Here is a 24,649-nt window from a genome sequence, read left to right as displayed (position 1 = left end):
CTATGGCTCCCACGCTGCTGACAGCCCGCCGCAGCCATCTTCTGCTCCATGCTCCCCTATCACGGGAGGATCACAACACTCACAGGCCTCTCCCTGTACCTCTAGCTCGGGGGCCCAGTCCTATATCGCTTCTCCTCAGCTCTCACCTCAAATGGATTCTCATCACCCAGTTTTGAGCCCCTTCATTGAGGATATGTTTAAACAAATCCAAAGGATTTTTAGAGCTGAACACCATGATGCGGTCACTGAATTTACCAAGCAACTGCATGACCTGGGCACTAGGGTTGACGTCCTTGAAAAGCAGTCAGACAAAATTGTCACAACTCTCAACGAGGACAAGGCTACCATGGACAACCAATCCCTAAAAATTGAAACGCTAGAACTAAAATTGGAAGATCTGTAAAATCGCAGCAGGAGAGCCAATCTTAGAATACGCGGTCTCCCTGAATCAATCACAGACTTTCCACCCACAGCTCTCAAATTGTTTACTGCACTCCTTCCCCAGATGGACCCTGCTATTTTCCGCATGATCCACATTCACCGTTCCCTGGGCAAGCCCAGTAACCCAGATCTACCAAGGGATGTCATTCTTAAGTTTCAACAAGAAGACACCAGGGACCTACTCCTTACGGCCTCAAGAAACCTCACCACGCTCCCAGGAGTCCCAGACTCTGTGCAAATTTATCCAGATCTCGTTCCTACTACAATGGCCAAAAGAAGACAACTACGTCCAGCTACAGTAGACTTGTCTAGGGCCGCTATAAAGTATAGATAGAACTTTCCTTTTGCCCTCTCTTTCCAGCACAACTCTAAATCTTTCATGTGCCGCTCGCTGGATGAAGCTGCCAAAGCCCTGGTCTCTCTGGGTTTACAGCCGGACTACTCTGTTCTTCCAGCTCCACTGCAAAGACCCCCCTAGGTCTAACCATCCTAGGAGAATTTGGTCTGAGGTCCCCTCCAATAGTCCCTCGACCTCGAATCAGTAATCTGGACATACTATTCTCACATGCCCAGACCTGGGAACCTCTTTTCTTGACAGAAGAGCGGGACTGCAGACAACCAGGCATCTTCTCCCCAACCTGCTTTATCTAACCATCCTGAACTGCCCAGGTTGTCTTCACCCCTCTTCCCCCTCTTGGGTTACTCTCCTGACCAAGTTTCCCATAGGCTGACATGGTCCAGTCATATGGTTTTTCATATATTCTTTCAGCCTTCTACTACAGGCCTGTTACCCCGAATCTATGTTGCTGCCTCAACTGCTCATCCGGATTCCCTCACAACTAATATGTGCGGTTATCCTGATTGGCTTACTATTCCTGGCATGTTGCTAGAAAACTCTTATGTTGTTTTAAGGTTTTTTATGGTTTAATGTTTCTACCATTATTCACAGGTCTGCCTATTTTTGAGATTTTTCAATGTTATGATGTTATTGCTCTCTTATTAGCACTTCCTTGATATTCCCAATGCAAACATTTAGCATGATATCTCATAATGCCAGGGGTTTGAATAGTCCCACCAAGAGGAAAAAGGCATTCACAGATTACTTTAGACACTCCCCCGAAGTGATATGCCTTCAAGAAACCCACTTTACCAAAAACTCAGCCCCCAAATTCTTCCATAAGTCATACAATAGAACCTTTCTGTCCTCGGACGATAAAAAACAGAGGATTTGCTATTCTCCTCCATAATAATTTCCCCATCACAGTCACTAACCACTACGCTGACTCCATGGGGAGATTTCTTATCCTAGAGGGACTTTTAATGAACAAAAAAATGTGCCTTGTTAACCTTTATGCTCCTTCTGAGCAAGTATTTGATACTCTACAAACCCTCTGTAACAAACTCCTGGTATTGTCTTTTGATACTTTGATATGGACGTTCGATCTTAATGCGGTTATGAGCAACATCGTGGACAGATCCAAACCCCACTTCAATTCCACCTCCCGCAAAACCATTACGCTCCTTAAAGATATCCTTTCTATTCACTCTTTGGCAGACACCTTGGGAGAGAATGCAACCATAATTCTAGGGGTTACACCTTTTATTCCCCAGCTCATACAGTAACTCGTATGCCCGTATTGATATGATTCTAGCTACCTCTTCACTCCTGCCCCAACTGGCCTATGCTCGCCATGTGACATGCTCTTGTTCTGACCACGATGTTGCTCTGACTACCTTTACTTCCATTCTCCCCAATGTTTTCCAGACCCCGTGGAGACTCAATGAATTTCTTCTACTTAGGGACGACATAGCTTTTCAGGTACATGCAGCTATTGGCGAGTATTTTGAAATTAATGACAATAATCAAGCTTCTTCTGCCTCTATATGGTTAGCCCATAAGGCAGCCATAAGAGGACTCCTAATTAGAACAGCATCTAAAGCCAAAAGAGCCAAATCTCTGGCCATCCAAAATATTGAGCATAAAATCATATCCCTTCCACATATTAATGCCAGAGGCCATCCTTATATCTTAAAAAAACAATAGCTGATCTCAATTAGATATACTGCTTTCAGCCCAAACTGAAAGAGCTTTTAGATGGACGAAAGCTAAAGCCATTTGCCAGCTTAACAAACCCAACACCTGGCTAGCCAGGAAGCTACGTCTCCAGCAAAATATCAACAAAATATCAACAAAAAGAGATCACTCAGGTAAAATCACATCAAATCCAGATTCCATAGCCCAAACATTTCAGAAATACTATCAAAACCTCTATGCTGACTCTAATAACACCTCCCCTTACTCCAATACAGAACAATTTCTTAATGAGCACCCTCTCCCATTCCTATCCTCTGCTGATAACCAATTGTTAAGCATTCCTTTCTCGGAGCAAGAAGTACTCAAAGCCATTAAAAATCTTAAAGCAGGCAAGGCCCCAGGACGGCTATAGCTCCCTGTATTACAAAAAATATGCAGACAAATTAGTCCAGCCTTTGACCAAATCTTTTAATTCCTTAATGAAGGGAGCGCAACCCCCTTTGGAATTTCTCCAAGCCCCTATAACCCTAATCCCTAAATCTGGCAGAGACTCATTACTAATTAAAAATTATCGTCCTATCTCCCTACTCAACTTAGACTATAAGTTTCTCACCTCCTTACTGGCCGCCAGGTTAAATAAATTCCTCCCTTCCATAGTCCACAAAGATCAGGTGGGGTTTATTCCCTCATGTCAGGCATCCGACAATGTCAGAAAAATTCTCTCTATTCTTCACTATGTTAACTCCAAAAAGATGCCCAAAGCCTTACTTGCCTTAGACATGGAAAAGGCTTTTGACACCATTAGTTGGCCCTTTATTCTAGCCACGCTCCAAAAGTTCGGAATTGAGGGAAAATTCTCCAACCTGATCAGCAATTTATACTCCTCACCCTTAGCCACTTTAAAACTCCCCTCAGCTCTCAACCCCCCGATACACATTGAACGAGGTACTAGGCAGGGCTGCCCTTTGTCCCCGGCCCTATTCGCCCTGGTAATGGAGCCTCTAGCCAACACTATTCAACGCTCAACAAATATACAGGGTGTTAAAATAGGACAACATAATTATAAAACTAGTCTTTTTGCAGACGACGTCATCCTTACCCTTTCATCCCCACACACGTCCATTCAATCCCTATTATCTATCATTAAATCATTTTCTAATATCTCTGGCCTCAAACTAAACCTAGATAAGTCTGAATTACTATGCCCAAATATTCCCCAAACCACTTCTGAATCCCTCACCAGTTCTCTAGGTCTTCAGCTCCGCACCACCTACATCAAGTACTTAGGTAGTTTTAAACGGGCCTAGGTCTACTAGTAAATAATAGTTCTCTATGTTTATTTCATGTGCTCAATGTTTTCACTAAATTTCTTTACGTACCAACTGCTACCTCCTGATTGCTACTTGAGGATCCTCGCCTTCTTCATTTTTACTTGTTTCTCTTCATCAGGGCTGCTCATCCGGATTCCAGATATCCGGGTAACCCGGATATCCAAACTTTTTAGGCCTATCCGACCGGATCCAGATTCCAGATAGCTGGGCCCAAATCCGGATAGCTATCTGCGGATAGTTGGGTGCATAATCCGGATATCTGCGAGTATCCGGATCTGAAATACTGTAACTAAGGTGATGACATCCTGGAGCCAATCAGAGGGCTCCCAGCAGAAGCCCTAGCAACCAATCACAGAGGGGAACCCAGGCCGGCACCACTTGACCTCATTGAGCCAATCAGAGGCTTGAGGCAAATGTGCAAAGTGCAAAGTGCCACATGCAAAGTGCAATGTGCCATGTGCAAACACGTACAAAGTGCCACGTGCAAAGTGCCACGTGCAAACACATGCAAAGTGCCATGTGCAAACACGTGCAAAGTGCCACGTGCAAAGTGCAAAGTGACACGTGCAAACACGTGCAAAGTTCAAAGTGCCACGTGCAAAGTGACACGTGCAAAGTGCAAACACGTGCAAAGTGCAAACACGTGCAAAGTGCAAACACGTGCAAAGTGCCACGTGCAAACACATGCAAAGTGCCACGTGCAAAGTGCCACGTGCTACTTTGCACGTGGCACTTCGCACGTGTTTGCGCGTGGCACTTTGCACTTTGCACGTGTTTGCACGTGGCACTTTGCACTTTGCACTTTGCACGTGGCACTTTGCACGTGGCACTTTGCACTTTGCACGTGTTTGCACGTGGCACTTTGCACGTGTTTGCACGTGGCACTTTGCACGTGGCACTTTGCACGTGTTTGCAAGTGGCACTTTGCACGTGACACTTTGTACGTGGCACTTTGGACTTTGGACACAAAGTGGGCTGCACGACCGCTGTCTGGAACCTAGGCCTGATGTTAATTGACAGCCATTTTTTTTGGGGGGGGGGGGATTTTAAGTCCTCAGATCATCAATTAGTGCTCTCCTTTGCAAAATAATGATGATACATGCCTCATTGATTAAAATTGTTTCATGTTTGTGGCAGTAATATGACAAAATGTGGAAAACTTCAAGGGGGCCGAATACTTTTGCAAGCCACTGTAAACATTGCTCTGTTATTTGACTGTTTAGATTTTTTTTTCACATTTGTAACTGGATAGTCGTGTTGTTTAGAATAAGTTAAACTTACATAACATATATCTTGTTAAGGTAGCCACACACTTACCAGTTTTTTAGTTCAATTCCCTGCAGATTCAGTCTCTCTAATCGATTCTGCCAGAAATCTATCCCAAACATGTCCGATTGATCATAATTAAGATCAACTGAGACTAAAAATCAATCAAAACTATCGTTCGGACAGGATGGAAACTCTCCATTGATTAGGGACGGGGCAGGAGTGGCAATAGATCGATGGCCCATAGTGTTGCAGTGCAACGCTGTCGTTTGACCGATTTCCAATAGATTTCCTGCTGAAATCTATTAAACAACAAAATTGTCATGTAGGTTTCACCTCTCAAACTCAAATCATGATGCATCTATTCAAAGTCATGTTTTTGTAGGCGGCAGCGTGTCTCATGGTGCTTAAAGTTTGGCATCTAAACAGAGTATTTTATATTTGAATCTGAAATGTTCCCTCTTGTGTGTGTGCTAAATTCTTCCACATATTTCTATTAATTATTTTAATATCATTAAACCAGGACTCCATACATGGTGATTTACTAGTATAAACAAATTATGTAAGTGTTTCATTGTCATTTAGCACAGGGAATCCATATTCACCTATATCTAGAGCATAATGAAGGGCATTTCCTGTCTGAATAAATTAGCTTAAGTGGAATATGAATAAAAACATACTATAGTAAATTACGCTATAGCGTTTGCACATATGGATTTGCTTATTTCGTTGGAGTTTGTGGAATTACACAGGAACAAATTGGTCTTAATAGCTTGTCACTGAGTTTGGTTTAAAATAGCAAACTATCTCTGGATTTTCTTTAAACATTTGATTATAAGTGTGATTTACCAAAGGAGAATTATAGGGCAGTTAAATGATCTTAAGAGAAGTATTCTTGTGTCGACAACAAATATGGTATTATTTTAGAGAATATATTGGAAAAACGTGAGCTCCTCCGCTCATAACTGGATATTAACAGTGAAGAAAGGTAGTACACTTCTCTGTTAGTAAATCACATAATCAGTTTCTTGATAAGCAGCCAAAATGCATATTTCTGAACAAGTATAATGTTAAAAATGTAAGATTATTCTGCATGCTTACATGCGTTTATATTAGGAACACATTTCTGAGCATATGTCTTCACTTCAAACATCTAGCCATGTAGTGCAGAGTTTTAGGTCCACTAGAGGAATTTTCTGCATACAGTTGATTATGAATGTTTATTGTTCTGGCCAACAAACTGCTAATTTTATGTGCATGGTAAGAATATTAAAACTGTCAGTAGGAATGTTTTTATTGCGTTGCTCATGTTTTACAGTGATGTTACAGTTAAACCAAACTATCCTTCTTTCATGACTTCTTAGCAAAAAGTAGAAATCGTGGGCAGAGCTAATCAAATGAGTTAGCCTTTCATTAGGGTATTAGGACCCCTCATGGCAGACTGTCATGCACTCTGTGTAAACTCCTAACCCTGCTCAGTGACAGACTGCTCCCACTCCCATGTATGCGAAATAAAGGCATCAGGAATTTCGGGTGCAAAGAAATAGCGAAATATTACCAATATTTTACTACAACTAAACCTAAATCTACTCTCTCACAGAACCGTACCCCCTCCAGTGCCTGACCCTAACCACCCCTTGACGCCTAACCTCAAAATTCCCCTTCCTACTGCCTAACCTTAACCATGCCCCTCCGCTGCAAACCTCCTTCCTGATGCTCGATAAATAGCCACTCGTTATGCAAATCGTTATGCAAATCGTGTCTACAAATAGTGAGCATAAAGCCTATGGCAGAGCCCAAACTTCCTGCTTCCCCCACTCCTTGTCTGTAGCATGCTGGTGCTATGCTTCATCTGTATGAGACTGATGGAAGAGTAACTGCAAGGTTCAAATGCATTTCACGGATTCTGGCCCGTTTCCTCAGGTCAATAAAAAGTGCCTAAGTCAGCAGCGGTTGCAAGTGTGTGTGCCTCTTCTAAACATCTAAAAGAGGTGCCCATACTCGCAACCGCTCCCCACTTAGGAACTTTTTATTGACCCGAGAAAGCGGGCCACTGCCCGTGAAAAGCGTTGTCTTTGTTGTGCATCATTAAAATTATTTCTACCTATGTGGTTTGTTCATTGGTGGAGGTAAGATATAATTACTTTTACATTATATGATTAAAGTCAAAATAAATTCTGGGCTCCTCCTACAAGTCTTTTAGCTATAGTCCAACTCTTTGGGGTAGTATCTTGTACACTACATGTCAAAATACCTAAGGAGAGCGACCGACCAGTACCTGCCTAGCCAATCTGGGTTACTGAACGGAAATGGTTCATTTCCCATAGGCTCTGTCGGTGGTTGCAAGAGTGCAACCCACCCTTGTGAGTATAATTTACTAGTCTATTTATCATCCACCTCATCTAACGATGCTGCACCATTGGGCTCCTGGTATCTCTCATTCCAGAACCTCAGCGGTTGTATTCACAACCACCAGGAACTATCCCATACTCCCAACTGCAAGGTTCAGTTATCTCCATGGGAACTTTAAAAAAAAGGTCTCTTTAACCTCCCTTGAAGGGTACCTGAGCTGGCATACGACATGGTGAGATAAACATGTACAGTATGTACAGTACCAAGCATACATATAACTAGGCTGTGTTCCTTTTCTTCTCTTTCTGCCTGAAAATTTTAAACATTCAGGCATGCAAGTGACAGTTTCTATCTTCTCGGAACCTAGTCAGACTATTGCATTATCCTCATTGATAAGGCATTACAGCCATAAAACTCTTTCACGTACAAAATAGCTTCTGCGCACTGGGGATAGATAAAAAATGAAATAGTTAATGTATATAGTTTTGTGTCAGACTGTATAAAAGACTGTGCCATTCTACTTTTTCAACTCTTAAACAGAAAATAAAACTGTGGGTTTCTAAAACATTTTCAGGAGTAGGAGGATAGATAGAACTCCTTATGTCATCACTTTATTTTCAGCTCAGGTTCACTTTAAATATAGCATTCGGAGGCCAAGTTCCTAGCGAATATTTTATGGCTATCCACAACATAAGTTAGTGAGATGTCTCAATTTCCTCATATGCCAGGAGCAATGGTGCCAAGAGTTTCCTTTTAAGTGTGGCATATGTCCCACTGGGTATATTATTACATTTTACTCTCCACTGGGCTGCCACACATCTTTTAGCTCTCTCTCCCTTTCCCCACCTTTTCCTCTGAAGCACAGGAAAAAATAGCCCCTTTCATATTTGTGTGTTTGCTGGGTTTGACCAGGCATTACATTACTTCAAACATCATGGTGCTACCTCTCACTCTGGCAGCATAAAGAAAAGGCTCAGTATTCTGGCTGGCTCACCCACTGAAGGAACGGCTCCTGGATCTGATCACAGGAGTTCTCACAGAGGAAGTTGATGGTGCAGGGAGGGCAGTAGATGTCAGTCACTGGATACTGAACAAAACAGGAGAAGGCAGGAGGACAGAGGAAAAGAGGAGAGGCAGCTACTACCAGCAAGTAACACTCTTAAAGGGAACCTAAACTGAGAGGGATATGGATGTTTCCTTTTAAACAATACCAGTTGCCTGGCAGTTCTGCTGATCTCTTTGGCTGCAGTAGTGGCTGAATCACAGACCTGAAACAAGCATGCAGCTAATCCAGTCTGGCTTCAGTCAGAGCACCTGATCTGCATGCTTGTTCAGGGGTTGTGGCTGAAATTATTAGAGACACGGGATCAGCAGGAGAGTCAGGCAAATGGTATTATTTTAAAAGGAAAAATCAATAACCTTCTCAGTTTAGGTTCCCTTTAAGGAACTTGCATTTATTGTTCCATCACCATACACATCCGATCATATTGCCAACGATCTTTTCAGGGCCACGCAGGGTCCACTTTGTCAAGGCACAGTACAGATAATGTCACCACAGTGAAACAAAACTTATATAAAAACTAGAATCCATTAACATACTACCCAGTAATAATATGTCATTTACAAGGAAGCAATAAGAAATCAATTATCTGTGTCATCAGTGTGCTAATTTCCCCCCCATTTCCACAGTTCAAATGCACCGGGAGAACTGCCCAGCATATTGCTGCACTCTTATGCTGAAAGTGTGTAGCATCAAACCCGCACCCTGAGAAGGATGGTAATTGAACAGCAGCATCAAACCCACATCCTGAGTGGGATGGTAAATGAACAGCTACCACCACCCAGGAGAGGGGGAGGGGGGGGGGGGGGGGGGGGATAGGGACCGTCTTCTGTTACAAAGAGATGCTTTTTGGATATTCATGTTGAACACGGTATCCCCAGCTGGACTCAACAGTCATAATGCATTTACATGTTTTCCGAATGAAAGGTGATCATTATACTTTGTTTTTCCTTTTCAGTACACACTGCTGGAGCCTAGAAACAGTTAAATGTATGTTACTCAGCAGAGAGAGGGCCGGGCCCCAGTCACTGCAGGGCCCATAACTGACAACTGGCAGTCCTGCCCTGTTGGCGGCTCTGATACAGTGCATCAACAACAGAGCATGTGTGAGATGTGGTGCAATATTTTGAGACTTTTAGGTAGAGTGACCATATTTTTGTGGGTCCAACCTGGGACGGGGAGGGGGGCGTGGGGGGGGGGGGGCGGGGCGCGTGTGCGCCGCGTCGAAAAGTGGGGAGGACTGAGCGCGCAGCGGCGAAGACTGGGGGGGGGGGGTTGCCGCGCCGAAAAAATGGGTGTGGCCATGACATTGTATGGGCGGAGCTAACGTAATGATGTAACAGCGAGGCAGAAAGAAGAAAGCAGTGTTTACGCCATGATGTGGACAAACGAGACTTTGCATCATGGGTGTGCAGAAACTGTGTGATGCTAATAGTATACCGTAACCACAGAGCAGCAAACATAGCCATCTATGACCATTAAATAATAAATGTAGTAACAGTTACCCCGGACACCAGAAAATAAACGCAATAGGCAACATGTCAGCACAAAATAACCGCAATGCGGGCAACATGTCAGTACAAAATAAACGCAATGCGGGCAACATGTCGGTACAAAATAAACGCAATGCGGGCAAACATTTCACCAGAAAAGAAACGCACTGCGGGCAAATATTTCGCTAGAAAAGAAACGCACTGCGGGCAAACATTTCGCTAGAAAAGAAACAATGCGGGCAAACATTTCACCAGAAAAGAAACGCACTGCGGGCAAACATTTCGCTAGAAAAGAAACAATGCGGGCAAACATTTCACCAGAAAAGAAACGCAATGCGGGCAAACATTTCGCTAGAAAAGAAACGCACTGCGGGCAAACATTTCGCTAGAAAAGAAACAATGCGGGCAAACATTTCACCAGAAAAGAAACGCAATGCGGGCAAACATTTCGCTAGAAAAGAAACAATGCGGGCAAACATTTCGCTAGAAAAGAAACAATGCAGGCAAACATTTCCCCAGGAAAGAAACGCAATGCGGGCAAACATTTCACCAGAAAAGAAACAATGTGGGCAAACATTTTGCTAGAAAAGAAACAATGCGGGCAAACATTTCACCAGAAAAGAAACAATGCGGGCAAACATTTTGCTAGAAAAGAAACAATGCGGGCAAACATTTCACCAGAAAAGAAACAATGCGGGCAAACATTTCGCTAGAAAAGAAACAATGCGGGCAAACATTTCGCTAGAAAAGAATACGCAATGCGGGCAAACATTTCGCTAGAAAAGAAACAATGCGGGCAAACATTTCACCAGAAAAGAAACAATGCGGGCAAACATTTCGCTAGAAAAGACACAATGCGGGCAAACATTTCGCTAGAAAAGAAACGCAATGCGGGCAAACATTTCGCTAGAAAAGAAACAATGCGGGCAAACATTTCACCTGGAAAAGAAACCTAATGCGGGCAAACATTTCACCTGGAAAAGAAAGCAATGATTTACTCACCTGGCAGAAGTGTCCGGCCTCTGGCGCGCTGCTCCGTCCCGGACCCGTCTTGTTCCTCCTGCTCTTCTCTCCCGCGCTGACAGGGCTACGGCAAGATGGCGCCCGAAGCCCTGTATTGGAGACACAAATAGGTCTCCAGTACAGGGCTTCGGCAGCCATCTTGCCGTAGCCCTGCTCACCTGCCGGTGTCGGAAACAGACACCGGAAGAGGAGGCTGGAGCGGGGCTGCAGGCAATGAACTGGCACGGCGTCTATAGACGCCGCTGCCAGTTCATTGAGGAGAGAGTGGCCAGAGTCCCGAGGCCGGGACGTCCCGCTGCTGAAAGCGGGACGTTTCCCGGGACCTCATTAAACCTGGGACAGCGGACCCCGAATCCGGGACGTGTCCCGGGCAATCCGGGACGTCTGGTCACTCTATTTTAGGCCTCTTTCAGATGGGAGGCAGAACTGTGTGCTTGTCTGGCAGTTCAGGTTCCCATCTGTCAGCAACCTAGCATCTTCAAGCTTCAAATCAATGCAGCTGGATGGGCATTCTTTCTAACCACATGCGGTGCAGTTACCCAGCAGCAAAAAAAAACCCACCGAGTCTCATCCAAATGTAGCCTCGCCCACACTCAGAGGTGACTCAATGCAGTGGCTACCTCTCCACTGCCCATGCTGGGCGCAGCAGGACAATAACATGAAGTGCAAAGCTATACTGGTAAGGTTGGAGAACAAAAAAGTCTTAAATAGAACCCGAGGTGAGCTAAAAAAAAAAAAAAAAAAGAAGACTACCTGATCCGCGGGGCTGAGTGGATCAGATAGCTGCAAAAACCTCCGCTCCCCGCCGCTCCTGTGGGCTGCAGTGGCTCACTATCACTTTTGTGACCTATAGGTCACGATGCTGCAATGAGAGACAGTGCGTCTCTCAAAGCATGCAGGGAGGCGGGGGAGCGGCAGGGGGTACGGCCAGGGAGAGAGAGCTGCTCAATGGCAGGGAGAGAGAGATGCCCAAATTATTATTTTTTTGTTTGTTTCTTCTGTTTTCTAATACATTGGATTAATTGAAACATTTATTTCAGCTTGATTACCTTGTTTTTATGCGCATATAAAACATTAGCATTCCACTGTGCTTCTAATGCTACGTACACACATGCGACAACGATCGTTCGTTAAGAACGACGAACGAACTTTTAATTGATGAAAGAACGACCTAAGTAAAGGTAGTTTTAAAATGTGTGTAACGATCTGATCGTTAGAACGAACGTTACATCACAGAAAGCAACTATTGCGCCTGCGCATAAAAATGAGAAGTTCCATGGAGAAATAGTGAAATGCGCATGTCAAGCCTAGTACGAACGATCGTTTCCAACGATGTACTACTTTTGCAAACGATCGTCGTTGGTTAAAATCCGCCGAGACAGAACTTTCTTTTGTAGCGATTTGGCTCGTTCGTCGTTTGCCTTAATAGTCGGTGGTTCGTTTTTTGTAACGATCGTCGTTGGTTAAAATCCGCCGAGACAGAACTTTCTTTTGTAGCGATTTGGCTCGTTCGTCGTTTGCCTTAATAGTCGGTGGTTCGTTTTTTGTAACGATCGTCGTTGGTAAAGATCGGGGAACGATCGTTACAAACGACTATAGTCGCATGTGTGTACGCACCTTAAGGCACATGGACACCTGCAGGTGGCAAATTCCCTGCCTGTCTGCTGCTCCTTTACATCATCTGGATGCTTTCTAGCACTCTGCACAGGTAGTGGAGAGGCATCCCTCACATGATGTCACAGCTCAGTGTGGCCAAAGCTGTGATATGATATGATTTCTTGCGGGGGGGGGTGGCTGGAATCCTGGTTACAAATGTTCCCATTATGCTGCAGCCAGAGAGTGCTCAGTGGCGATCAGACAAAAGGCTGAAATGTCTGACAAGCATGCAGCTCAGCCTCCTGTGTAAAAGAGCCCTTATAGAAATTGGAAGATAGGAATGTTAAAGTTTGCTTCTAGTCAATACAGGTGTTGAGTAAGGTCTGGTTTACACTGAATCAATCACAATGAGCTTTAACACAACAAACAGCTGATATGTTTTTACTGAAAACGTTTCCACAATGTACTACTGTATGCAATATATGCAAAGGATCATGAAAACACATCGCAACAGAAAGACATAGTTTACTGCTAAGGCTAAAAAAAAGTCAAAACAAAACAAACAAAAAAAAACAACTCCAGCTTGCTGAATTTTTCAGAAATATTTAGCTGGATGAACGATATATAAAGATCAATTTTAACATTCATCTAAAAAAAAAAAAAAAAGACTTGTGCAGAGCCCACCTAGGTTTATGGTAGAATTCCCCTTTATAATGCTTGAACTATATGAAAGTGATTTGATGAAATTTTTTTTACGTTTGGGAAAGTGGAGTTATGGGCCTCTGAATGTTTTTTTTTTCTTAACAAGACACTGCATTAAATAAAACTAGCAGTAATATTTCTATCAGCCTGTGGTCATCGTTCATTATAGTTGGCCGTGATACACACACGTTAGGATTTTAGCTTTGCCAATGTATTAACTGCTCAGTGAAGTTGTTAAAATTAACTCTGAATAGATGAAAATCTGTAGCATCTGTCACAAAGAAACCCATCATTCAGCAAAATGTTGTCATCCAAAAATAAATTAACCTCAATTTATGTCCCTAGCTGCAGAAATCATCCTTTCCTTGCCTTAATGCAAATATGAAAACTGGTGATCTTTGGACTTCTTGGATGACCTATTTTGGGTCTAAATGAGAAATGTCCGGCAGCTAACAGTGACCAGAAATTAGGCAAACATTCATCCTTCTGTTGTGTTCCCAGTCTTTTAGGCTACATTCACAGTGAGAGTTGCATTGCGTTCCCTGTAAAAACAGGAGCGCAACGGAATGGAAAAGTCTCGTCATACATTATACGTCCATTGCCTCACATGCAGTGAAGCATATAGTCAATGAAAAGTATGCTTCACTGTAAACTCTGTGAGATCGCACCGCTGTTACTGCACTGTTAATGTTGCATAGGTTTCACATTACAGTGCAACGTTCCTCGTTACTATGTGTCTGTTACATTGCCCCGCAACGAAAACTCTGATCGTAGCCACATAGCATTGTAAAAATAAATGAAACAGGAAAGAGATGTAGGATAGTAATAGACAAGCAGAGAGCTATTGTCAACAATAGGCTGGAAAAATGCAGAATGGAAAAAGTAAATAATTGAATCATCTACTCGACCAAACAGATTTTTATGAAACTATGTAAATTAAGGGATAATGGCTTAAAACAAATAACGTATCTAATCTGTTTATGTTATGAAGCTACCTACCTTAGCAGATGCTCTGTGTACAGATGAGATGAAGTTATGCACAGCTGTTGGGCAGACTGAAATACTGTGATTAATTTGCTCCGTAAAGAGGGCAGCACTTCCTCCCTCCCTCCAGAGGAGTGTCATTTCCAGCTGAGACTGGGGAGATGACAGGACATATATGAGCTAACACAAGCTGAAATCATGCTGGTCAAGAAGTAGAGCATAACATGCATCAGGAGAGAACACATGTGCAGGGAGATGTTTTCTAGCTCGGGAGAAATAGCTGAATTACTCAAACTCTTTGAAAGAGAATTATTACGGTCCACCACACCCTCTGTAGTCAGAGAGGCTTGTTCAGGGTTGCTGAGTGAAAGATATGGAATGTGTTGTCCATAACGAGAAGGCACAAGCCCAATGTTTTTCAGCTGTTCAGAGACTCAGAGACGCCATGCAATGCTTAAAGAGACTCCGTAACAAAAATTGCATCCTGTTTTTTATCATCCTACAAGTTCCAAAAGCTATTCTAATGTGTTCTGGCTCACTGCAGCACTTTCTACTATAACAGTCTCTGTAATAAATCAATATATCTTTCCCCTGTCAGACTTGTCGGCCTGTGTCTGGAAGGCTGCCAAGTTCTTCAGTGTTGTGGTTCTGTGATGAATCTCCCCCTCCAGGCCACTCTCTGCACACTGCCTGTGTGTTATTTAGATTATGGCAGATTCTCTCTTCTCTCTTATCTTTTACAAGCTGGATAAATCGTCCTCTGAGCTGGCTGGGCTTTCACATACTGAGGATTACAGACAAGGGCAAAGCTGTTTGCAGGAAGAAACAAGCAGCCTGAAACTTCAGTGCATGAGAGCAGAAGGGGGAAAGAAACACACAATGATCTCTTGAGATACAAAAGTAAGGGTGTATACAGCATGCTTGTGTATGGATGTATTTTCTATGTGTAGACATGCTGTACATCAACTGACTTCCTGTTTTGGTGGCCATTTTGTTTGTTTATAAACAAACTTTTTAAAACTGTTTTTAACCACTTTTAATGCGGCGGGGAGCGGCGAAATTGTGACAGAGGGTAATAGGAGATGTCCCCTAACGCACTGGTATGTTTACTTTTGTGCGATTTTAACAATACAGATTCTCTTTAAAGTGGACCCAAATTAAAAATACAAGATTTCAGAAATAAAATCTATTTTCTAAATTATAATAATAAATAGCAGCCTTTTTTCAGCTGCATGATGACAAATATAAAATATTTTACATTTATTGGAGGAACTCCTCCCTTCCTTTCATATTGCCGGGACAGAATCTGGCAGACAGGTGGAGTAGGTGGTGTCCGGCAAAGGAGGAATTGCTAATGGCTGCCACTTGTATAACCCTAGTTATGAAAAGAGAAAGGTGAAAAGCATGCACTGAAATGCTCATAGGCTTGAAGGAGTGTTTATTTATCTTTGTATGTTTCAGAGTGGTGCAACTAAATATTTTGAATTAAAAAAATGTTTGGTTTGGGTCCGCTTTCATATGCTTTTGCTCATTCAGTTTGGTCAGTGTCTCTGTAATACGTGCCACTAATCAAAGAGCCACTGTATCGCTAACCAGCAGTAACCTCAAAAATACTTGTAGCATCAGGAGACCTGTAGTGGTGGCTATATCTGTACCTGTGTATCTATACCTGTGTGGTATTCTCTCCTATTTCACGTGTAGCTACAGTATTTATTCAGTTATGTTTTAGAAATGTGAAGGGTAACATCCTAAATAGTGCAAATTAACAAATTATGAAAATGCACTCCTGCCTGGGCTCCCCATTGGTCCAGTTTCTGAGCCAATAAAAATGGTCCAGACAGTGGACCAATGGGGAGACCCGGCAGGAGCTTCAAAGATGCTTTGCCGGGGCTCGGATACACAGTAATTACAGTGAGAGTACACTGTAATTACTGAGTGGCACTTGCGCGGAGGTTATTCGGGGCTATGTTAATTACTACAGGGAGACTGGCACAGCTGCGACAACGTGAGTTAGCATGTTTAGATCTGCTCCTTGCAGGTCTAAGCTAACGCTTACGTCTGCCGGGAAGTATTGCTTCCCAGAGACCTGCAAAATGTAATTGGATAGTGTGAAAAGAACTCGCCGGGTGATAATATAGCCCAAGCAAGTTATTTTCCGTGGGGGAAGGGGGGGGGGGCTTTTTAAGATAAATTGGATTAGGATCGCCTAATTTAAGAGCTCGCCAGCACTTAGCGCTGGCGAGTTCAGCAATAGAATATGACCCAGTGTGTCTTGAATGTGCTTTAAGACTAACTATCACATATGTGCCCTTTTGGGCATAGAACAGTTTAGAGAGTGGGAAAGGGAAGAGCAGACGGGCATTGGGTATTGGAGGATCAGAGGAAACGATAGGGGTGGTGGTTGGAGGGGTAGAATTAATATGTGTAGGACAGATGTATAAGTGTAGGACAGGCTGGGAGGCTTCAATTCTGGGCAGCTAAAGCCAGTATTTTGTATAAATACATTAAATGTTAGATTAAAAAAAAAAACAGATTGGTTGGAATGTACTTTTACCTAAAAGTAAGGCCCACTAATTGATTTTTCGGTTGTTTAATAACGGAAAATAGATGGACTGAGGTCACATTTATGTAGATAGGGCATGAAAGATTTTCAAAGGACTGTGGTACATGACCTATAAGTGTGTAGCTTTGTATTGTATCACCACCAGAATCATGGTGTAGTGGGTGACATGATGGATAGCACTCTCACCCATAATGCTAGAACACAGAATTTGCATGTTCTCCCCGTGTTTGCATGTTTTCTCCCGAGCCAAAAACATACTTTTCCATTAACTAAGCCTTCTAAACTTGCCTTAGAATACAACAGCTGGTAGGTTAGATGGTGGCTTCCCAAGAGTTTGATGTTAAGAAGTTGATCATTTGTTCACTAGAATTTGTATGGTCACATAACTAGTTGTATGAAAAGATAGATTTGTGTGTGTGCGGGTCAATATTTTGTAAATTTTATCTTTACAAACCAATAATAAACCATAGAAGACACTCCTGTGTGAAGGGCATTTCTGGCAGGGAGGGGAATTGTCTTTTTGTCTCATCCCTCACCATCACAATGGGTTAAACAGAACATGCAAAAGGAGCTATGGTTTTGTCACATTTCTGATACTAAAGCAGATTTTACCAATGCTCACCTTTCTTTATGCTGTAAAGATTGGATTCAAATGCCATACAGAATAGAGTCAGACTGTCTATTGTAAGGAAAATTTATTTTTCAGTCCAGTCAATTTTGCACAGAATTACGTTTGTTTGCCAGAGTTGGGCTTGTTGATTTCAGAAGTTTAACAATTATACGTTTCTACTTATTTCTGTAACTGAAGACAGTAGTACCCGTTCTCATGTATACGCCCACACAATCTTCTATTATGTTATTAATTTTATTCTAAACATATGTAATCTATCAGATATGACAAGGACAAAGAACATGCCATTGTCTAAGAATTGTTCTCCCAGACATATATCAAATTAATGATTGCACTGTATGCCTTGCTACATGGTCACTTAGCAGATGCTTGGCTGATGCTGTGTGACTTCAATATATGCCGATACGCCCAGCCTGAAAATGTGATAATTGATTCTTTAGGAGCAAGTGAAAAATATGTTTTTAGAAAGAACATGCAGATTTTGAGAAAATCAATTTTAAACATAGCAAAAATGTTTTTTAAACCAATAAAATGGCATTTTCCTGCAGTACACTGATGGAGCAGGGGGACAGATGGGATCACTGAAGGCACAGGGGAACAGAGGTGACAGAGGGTGACACTGGAGGCACAGAAGGGGGGGGGGGGGCATAGAGGAGGTATGGGTGCAAAGATGGCATAGATGGCATTTGGCGTATGGACAGAGTCAGGTTAAGAATAAACCTACAGTCCCTATCTTAGTTAATTGGGGACTAACTGTATATATGTATTTGCCAATAAACATAAGTAGACTTGCTGGTCTTGCTATCATTCCACCCTTCAACTTGAACCACTTAAGGACCGGGCTGTTTTGTGCTATCTGTGGTGCGTGGGCTCTCCAGCCTACAGCACAGATCAGCAGTGAGGCAGGGCGACCAGACTTCCCCCCTTTTTTGTGTGGCCGAGTGCGGGGGGGGGGGCTCCTCAAAGCCCCCCTCCGCAGCGATTTTCAAGCTTGCACCCTTTCCCTCCCTCCCGTCGTTGCTGTGAGCGGCATAGTAGGACGGCGATCCATCCTGCGCCGCCTCTGATAGGCTTCAGCCTATCAGATGCCGGCTATCTCCGGCCATTCAGAGGCCGAGGATGGCCGATCTCCTTTATGGCGCTGCTGTGCAGCAGCGCCGTACGATGTAAACAGTGGGGATTTCTTCCCCGCGTATTTACAATTAGCCTGCGAGCCGCGATCGGAGGCTCGCAGGCTGTTCACGGAGACACCCTCTGTGAACTGACATGGAACAACGGCTGCTCGAACAAGCGGGCGTTTCCATGGAAACACCACTTCGACCTGCCGACGCCTATCGGTGTTAGGCGGTCGTTATGTGGTTAAAACTACCTGTTATTTCATACCTTGCTTGAGATGCCACATTATATTCTTAAAGCGGACCTAAACCCAGGACTTGCTCTCTGCCCTAAAACAGAAGCAACATCATAATATCCTCTACAGAAAAAAAAACCACATTTCTTTGTTACAGATCTATTTAGAGATGGTGCTGAACTGTTACTTCCTTGTTTGCTGAGAGCACATGAAGGGTTAAAGGGAACTAAGCACCCTTTCTTTCACTGGAAATTCTGCTGGCTTGTAATTGCTATAGGAGCTGCCATGTTCCCCCCTCTTCTTTTTGCCTTCCTTATTTACAAAAGTCAAAGATGCTATCTTCACACATTCCCACTAGATAAGCTCTTTGAATAATTTGTCCTAATTACCCACCTGCTCTTTTGATGAAAAGGTATTGTTTACTTCTTGCTAATGAGTACAATAAAACAATTAATTAAGTCCTTAGCTGCCTGAAATCTCTGCTGACTGGCTGGACCTCAGGCCTGCTAAAATAGGCTAATAAAACTTAAGTGCTAAACTTTAAGTGTACAATAAAGGTAAAATGGAAGTTTATTTTAAAAATGGGACATATTGTTGGCATGCATTTTTCATTTGCTATTGAGATTCCCTGAGTGCTAAAAATGGTGCTTGGTTCACTTTAACCTCCTTAGCGGTATGGACGAGTTATTACGTCCATTACCGCCGGAGGGCGCCGCTCAGGCCCCGCTGGGCCGATTTTCATATTTTTTTTTTTAAAACACGCAGCAAGCACTTTGCTTGCTGCGTGTTGTGGACGATCGCCGCCGCTCGCCACCGATGTCCCCCCCCTCCCGAGACCTCTGCGCAGCCTGGCCAATCAGTGGCAGGCAGTGCTGAAGGGTGGATCGGGACTCCGGATGATGTCACGACGTCGATGACGATCGTCGTCATGGCAACGGGGGAAGCCCTAAAGGAAATCCCGTTCAGAACGGGATTTCCTTATGGGTAATAGCGCCGGCGGCGATCGGAGGGGTGGGCGGGATGCGGAAGGGAGGGGGGCATCATGTAGCTAGCGCTAGGCTAGCCTCATGATAGAAATAAAAATATTAAAAAATAGCGCTGCGCTGCCTCCCTGGCGATCTTAATAGAATGCCAGGGGGGTTAAACCTCCTGTGTATAAAGCCTCTGAATTGCACAGTCCAGGCAGAGGTGTCAGCTCAAATGACAGTGATTTATTTACCTCTTGATAAGGAGAATTATACAGCCTGTTAAACAAACAGGGATAGTTTTTCTGTGTTTTCCTACACTCCTATGCTTAAGTTTAGGTCCTCTTTAAGACAGGACTGCCCGATGCGTCAATCGTGATCTACCAGTAGATCGCGAAGGACTGCTGGATAGATCGCGGTCTGCTCCATATGATCCGCACCATCAAAGTAATTTCTTTATTGTTGCTCAATTAAAAGAATTTAAAATCCATATGTGGGTTTGTACACAAGGATGACGCACAGGCGTTTCGGGCCATGATAGGTCCTTTCTCAAATCATGACCAGCCCACAATGATCTGCACTAGTGTCTGAATAACACCAGCAACAAGCAATGGGCTAATCTTGTCAGATCTGACAATAATGTCAGAAAAACCTGATCTGCTGCATACTTGTTCAGGGTCTATGGCTAATTAGAGGCAGAGGAGCAGCAGGACAGCCAGGCAACAGGTATTGTTTAAAGGTAAAAAATATGTCAGCCTCCATATCTCCTTACAGTTAGGGGTGCTTCTTGGCATTTTATCACTCGAGGCGAGAAAACCTGTGCCTCCTTCCCCCGTGGCACCCCCCATGAAAATAATCATAATGCGGCAGCTTTTCACCAGAAAATAATCGTAATGCAGCATCGTTTCATTAGAAAATAATCGTAATGCGGCAGCGTTTCACCAGAAAATACACATATTGCGGCAGTGTTTCACAGGAAAACATTCGTAATGTGGCAACGGTTCACCAGAAAATAATCGCAATGCAGCAGCGTTTCACCAGAAAACAATGGTAATGTGGCAGCATTTCACCAGAAAATACACATATTGAGGCAGTGTTTCACACTGTTTACAGTTGTCCTTTAAAGTTAATAGGAATTTAAAAAATAAGACAACAAACAGATACTTACCTAAGTTCACCCTCGTTGCAGCGCTTGCTCCCCCATCACGGAGGCTTCGGAAGTGCTCCCGAAGACGGGCGGCTCAATACTGCACATGTGTGAGAGCGAGAAAGAGCATGATAGCACAGGCGCAGTATGGACCCTCCCATCTTTGGGAGAACACAGGCTCCCAAAGACTTTCCGAAGCCTCCTGCAGCAGCAGAGAGCGGTATTTCACCAAATGGTTGAATGCTGCTTCCGAGGGAGTCAGCCCTGGAGTTCGAGGACCGTGAAAGGACCCAGAGCTAAAGGATCTAAAGGACCCAGAGCCTTCCTTCTCCTTAGGCAAGTATCTGTTTTTTTTTCCAGCTACCCATTTACTTTAAGTGTTTGACGTCATGAACAGAAATAATCTTAACCACCTATGCGTTTTATTTGGTCAAAGCCATTTATTTTTCAGGTTGATGGGCCTAACATGATAATGTCTTTCCTTTAATGAAGTAATATATAGGGAAAGAAGTGTTTGCTTTAAAAACAGGCATTTGCACATGTTGTTTTCTCCTCACCTCTTGTATAGAAATATACAGTAAAGCACAGTGGCATTTTCTTCATGTTCATATCTCTCTTTAATTCTTATGAGGTAAAATATTAGTGAGACGGGTTTGCTTAAAATATTAAAATATTGCTGCTCTTATGAGGTAACATATTTGACAGAGAGGGAAATATTATTATCCATTGTCACCTCGTTATAGACAGAAGTTTTCACAGTTTCACACTGAAAATCATGATCAGCATTGTAAACGCACTGCAATTACAACTTTCTCTATTAATACTGTGCACTTAGCGATGCAATTATCACACGTTTGGAATGGGTCGCATGGCACAATTCCATGTGTGGTTCCTGATAGAGGAGAGGAAAACAAAGTGAGGTAAAAAGAAAATGAAGTTGCTGGAGCAAAGAGTTTGCTATACGATACGATTTTCCTGCGCTCCTATACTTTCTACACAAGCACAAACTTTCTAAAGATGCAGCAGGACTAATGTTTGTGATGCAAAAGCATCGTTCTAATGGATACTTGTGATTTATGTTCTAGATCCAGCATCCTTGCATTTTGCGATTTGTAATTCAAAGCAGATTGTAAAATGCAACAAATGACATGCAGAGTGAAAGAGTTAATTTTACAGATCTTCTCAGCTTCTTTGGAAAGTGGTTACTTGAAGAGGGAAGCATTGGTGTTGTATTCTATTGACTACCCAATTCCTGTCAAAACTCTAATAACTAAAAGAATGTATAACTTAAAAAATCATTATTGTCAGTTTTTTCCTCATTTCTTACAGTTGCATTTTGTCTGGAATCATTAGCCTGACACTCTCCTAGTGGTGATTATGGTATCTCCATTTAAAGAGGGGTTCATTTTTCCCTCACAATGATTTGCTTTAACCTGACATTGTAATTTTGGTTGGTTACAACTGTCAGCATTATATAAACAGTTTTGAGCATGGCTGTTCCTGTTATCTGTTTTAAAATACTTTCATGTATTGCCTGACTCACTCACTTCATAAAGATTCATATTCAGTTTTTTCAAGAAGAGATTTCTTCACAGTTGTTTGTGCAATTTGGTGTTTTTGCATCTTCTAGTTGGCAGGACGAATATACTGTCAGTTATTAGATTTTTTTTTCCACTTGGTATTATGCTAGACAGAGGGCTTGATTCACAAAAGAGTGCTAACTGTTAGCACGGCCGTTTTCGCGCGAATTTTCGCATTGTGCGCAATTGCAAATTTTCTCGCTAAACGCTAACGGTTTTCACCCGCAAACGCAAATTTCCGCTTGAAATCGTTTTCGCGTACAAATTTGCGTTTGCGCGCGAAAACCGTTATTGTTTATCGCTAAAATTCGCGTGAAAACCCCCGTGCTAACAATTAGCACTCTTTTGTGAATCAAGCCCAGTGTGTTCTACAGATGCTGCCAACTTTGGAGTGTAAGGGTGCATTTCCACTAGTGCGGTGCGGAATTGCCACCAATTCTCTGCGGACGAATTCGCATGCAGGAGCGAAATCGCATGCGGTTGTATGCAAATTTTACAGCGAATTCGCATACGATTTCGCATGGATGACCCTGTGTGTGAATTTAACCATGGCAGTGCCTGTCTGCTTTTTCAGTGGTTCCATGCGAAACCTCTAAAAGCTCTTCCCAATGTAATGCTATGGTTTTTTTTATAAAACCTCATTGCTCCAGTGTGCACAGACACATAGGATAACATTAGCAGCAGATTTCAAAACTCAAAACGCTCAGAAAAACTCCTCTGGTGTGCACCAGGCCTTAGAGTAAAGTAGAAATGCTGGGTTTCATTCCGCTTTAAGGCTTGTACACAAGTCCAACAAAGTGCACGACCAACACTGCAACATGACCAACACCACAACAAACCATTGACATGACATGTATTTTCTGCACATCAGCCAACTAAATGACCAGCTCATTTAAATACTGTGTGCGCAAGCGAAGCAAAAAACTGCACAACATAGCTGCATTAAAAAAAACACCAACACATGTGGCCAACTGCATGATATCAGCCCAACAGTCATGTGAGTCAATCTGCCGGATGGATTGGGCAAACCGCCTGTTATCAGTGGGTCGACTTGTTCTTTGTCACATATACACATGCCTGATTGTTGTTCATCAGACCACAATCAGACGACAATAAATGCGGTTTGGTTGAGAGTGTTTCTACGGGCCTTTAAACATAACATTTCATATATACATCTAATCTAATGTAAATATATAAAAAAAAATAGGCCTCCTTAATCAATGCTTAATGGCATTGTCTGTAAGATCAAGCAGACTACGGAGCTGGGAAAAGGGTAAGTGTGTGGGGGGGGGGGGCTAAAGGCAGGATCAGCATGAGAACAGGGCTTCATAGCCTTATAGTGCTGTGTGAGCAGTACAAAGCTAGCGCCTGTGAGGCACATTAGACATTAGATCTCTGCCAAGATATGATCTCATCTAATATTGAGTGAGCATGCAGCAAGGTGGTAAATAATAAATATGAGGTAGCTATTGCTTGTTTACTACTTCTTAAAACTGTATGCTGCATCTTGAAGGCATATGCCTAGCTTTAAAGAGAACCAGAGATGAAGCACCCTCATGTATTTTATTACATTTATCAGTGGGAACATGACAGTAAACACCTACCCTGCTTTTAGTTTCATTGTTATCTGCTTAATTAGTCTATTAGCAACTGTGATAAGAATCCACCGACTATTCAGTCGAGGTTTGACCTGGAATCATTATAGCTGAGTCACTCTTCTGTGTAGTCTTTTCAAGCCCAAGCCTTCCCCTCTCCTGGCTTAGATTTCCTGCTTTGCATACTGAGAGCTGTGATGATATGGGAGAGGCTGCTGCTCCTGAGAGAGAAGCTCTGTGGCTGTAATATGATCCCTGTGTGCTCTGTGTGCACTAGATACTGATAATAACGGCAGTTTCATTCCTATGAGAGACACTTCCTACAGGCAGATATCATACCAAAATGAAAGCACATAGATGAAAGGCTGCATTTAGCCTAGATAGCAGCATAGTCTCATATAGCCTAGACAGCACATCCAGAACAACTGATAACCCAGAAGGAGAAGGGATATGAGCCGGCGGCCATATTTGATTTTTCCTGGAGCAATAATGGATAAAAAACACTAAAAAAGGCACACCAGAGCGGCAAAATTA

At 43.0% G+C, this 24,649-nt stretch overlaps 1 protein-coding gene across 1 annotated transcript in view; it reads right to left on the bottom strand.

The window, feature by feature from the left end:
* CMKLR2 (chemerin chemokine-like receptor 2) overlaps positions 1–14,562 on the bottom strand; it is a 50,404-nt gene extending 35,842 nt beyond the window's left edge. Inside the window, exon 1 of the mRNA XM_068246927.1 lies at positions 14,299–14,562. The gene's annotated coding sequence lies outside the window, so the exon portion shown is untranslated. The remainder of the gene's footprint in view (positions 1–14,298) is intronic.
* Positions 14,563–24,649: the final 10,087 nt, after the last annotated feature.

This window comes from Hyperolius riggenbachi, chromosome 7 (genome assembly GCF_040937935.1).
Source record: "Hyperolius riggenbachi isolate aHypRig1 chromosome 7, aHypRig1.pri, whole genome shotgun sequence".
Lineage (NCBI taxonomy): Eukaryota > Metazoa > Chordata > Amphibia > Anura > Hyperoliidae > Hyperolius > Hyperolius riggenbachi.
This window is presented reverse-complemented; position numbering and strand designations above follow the sequence as displayed.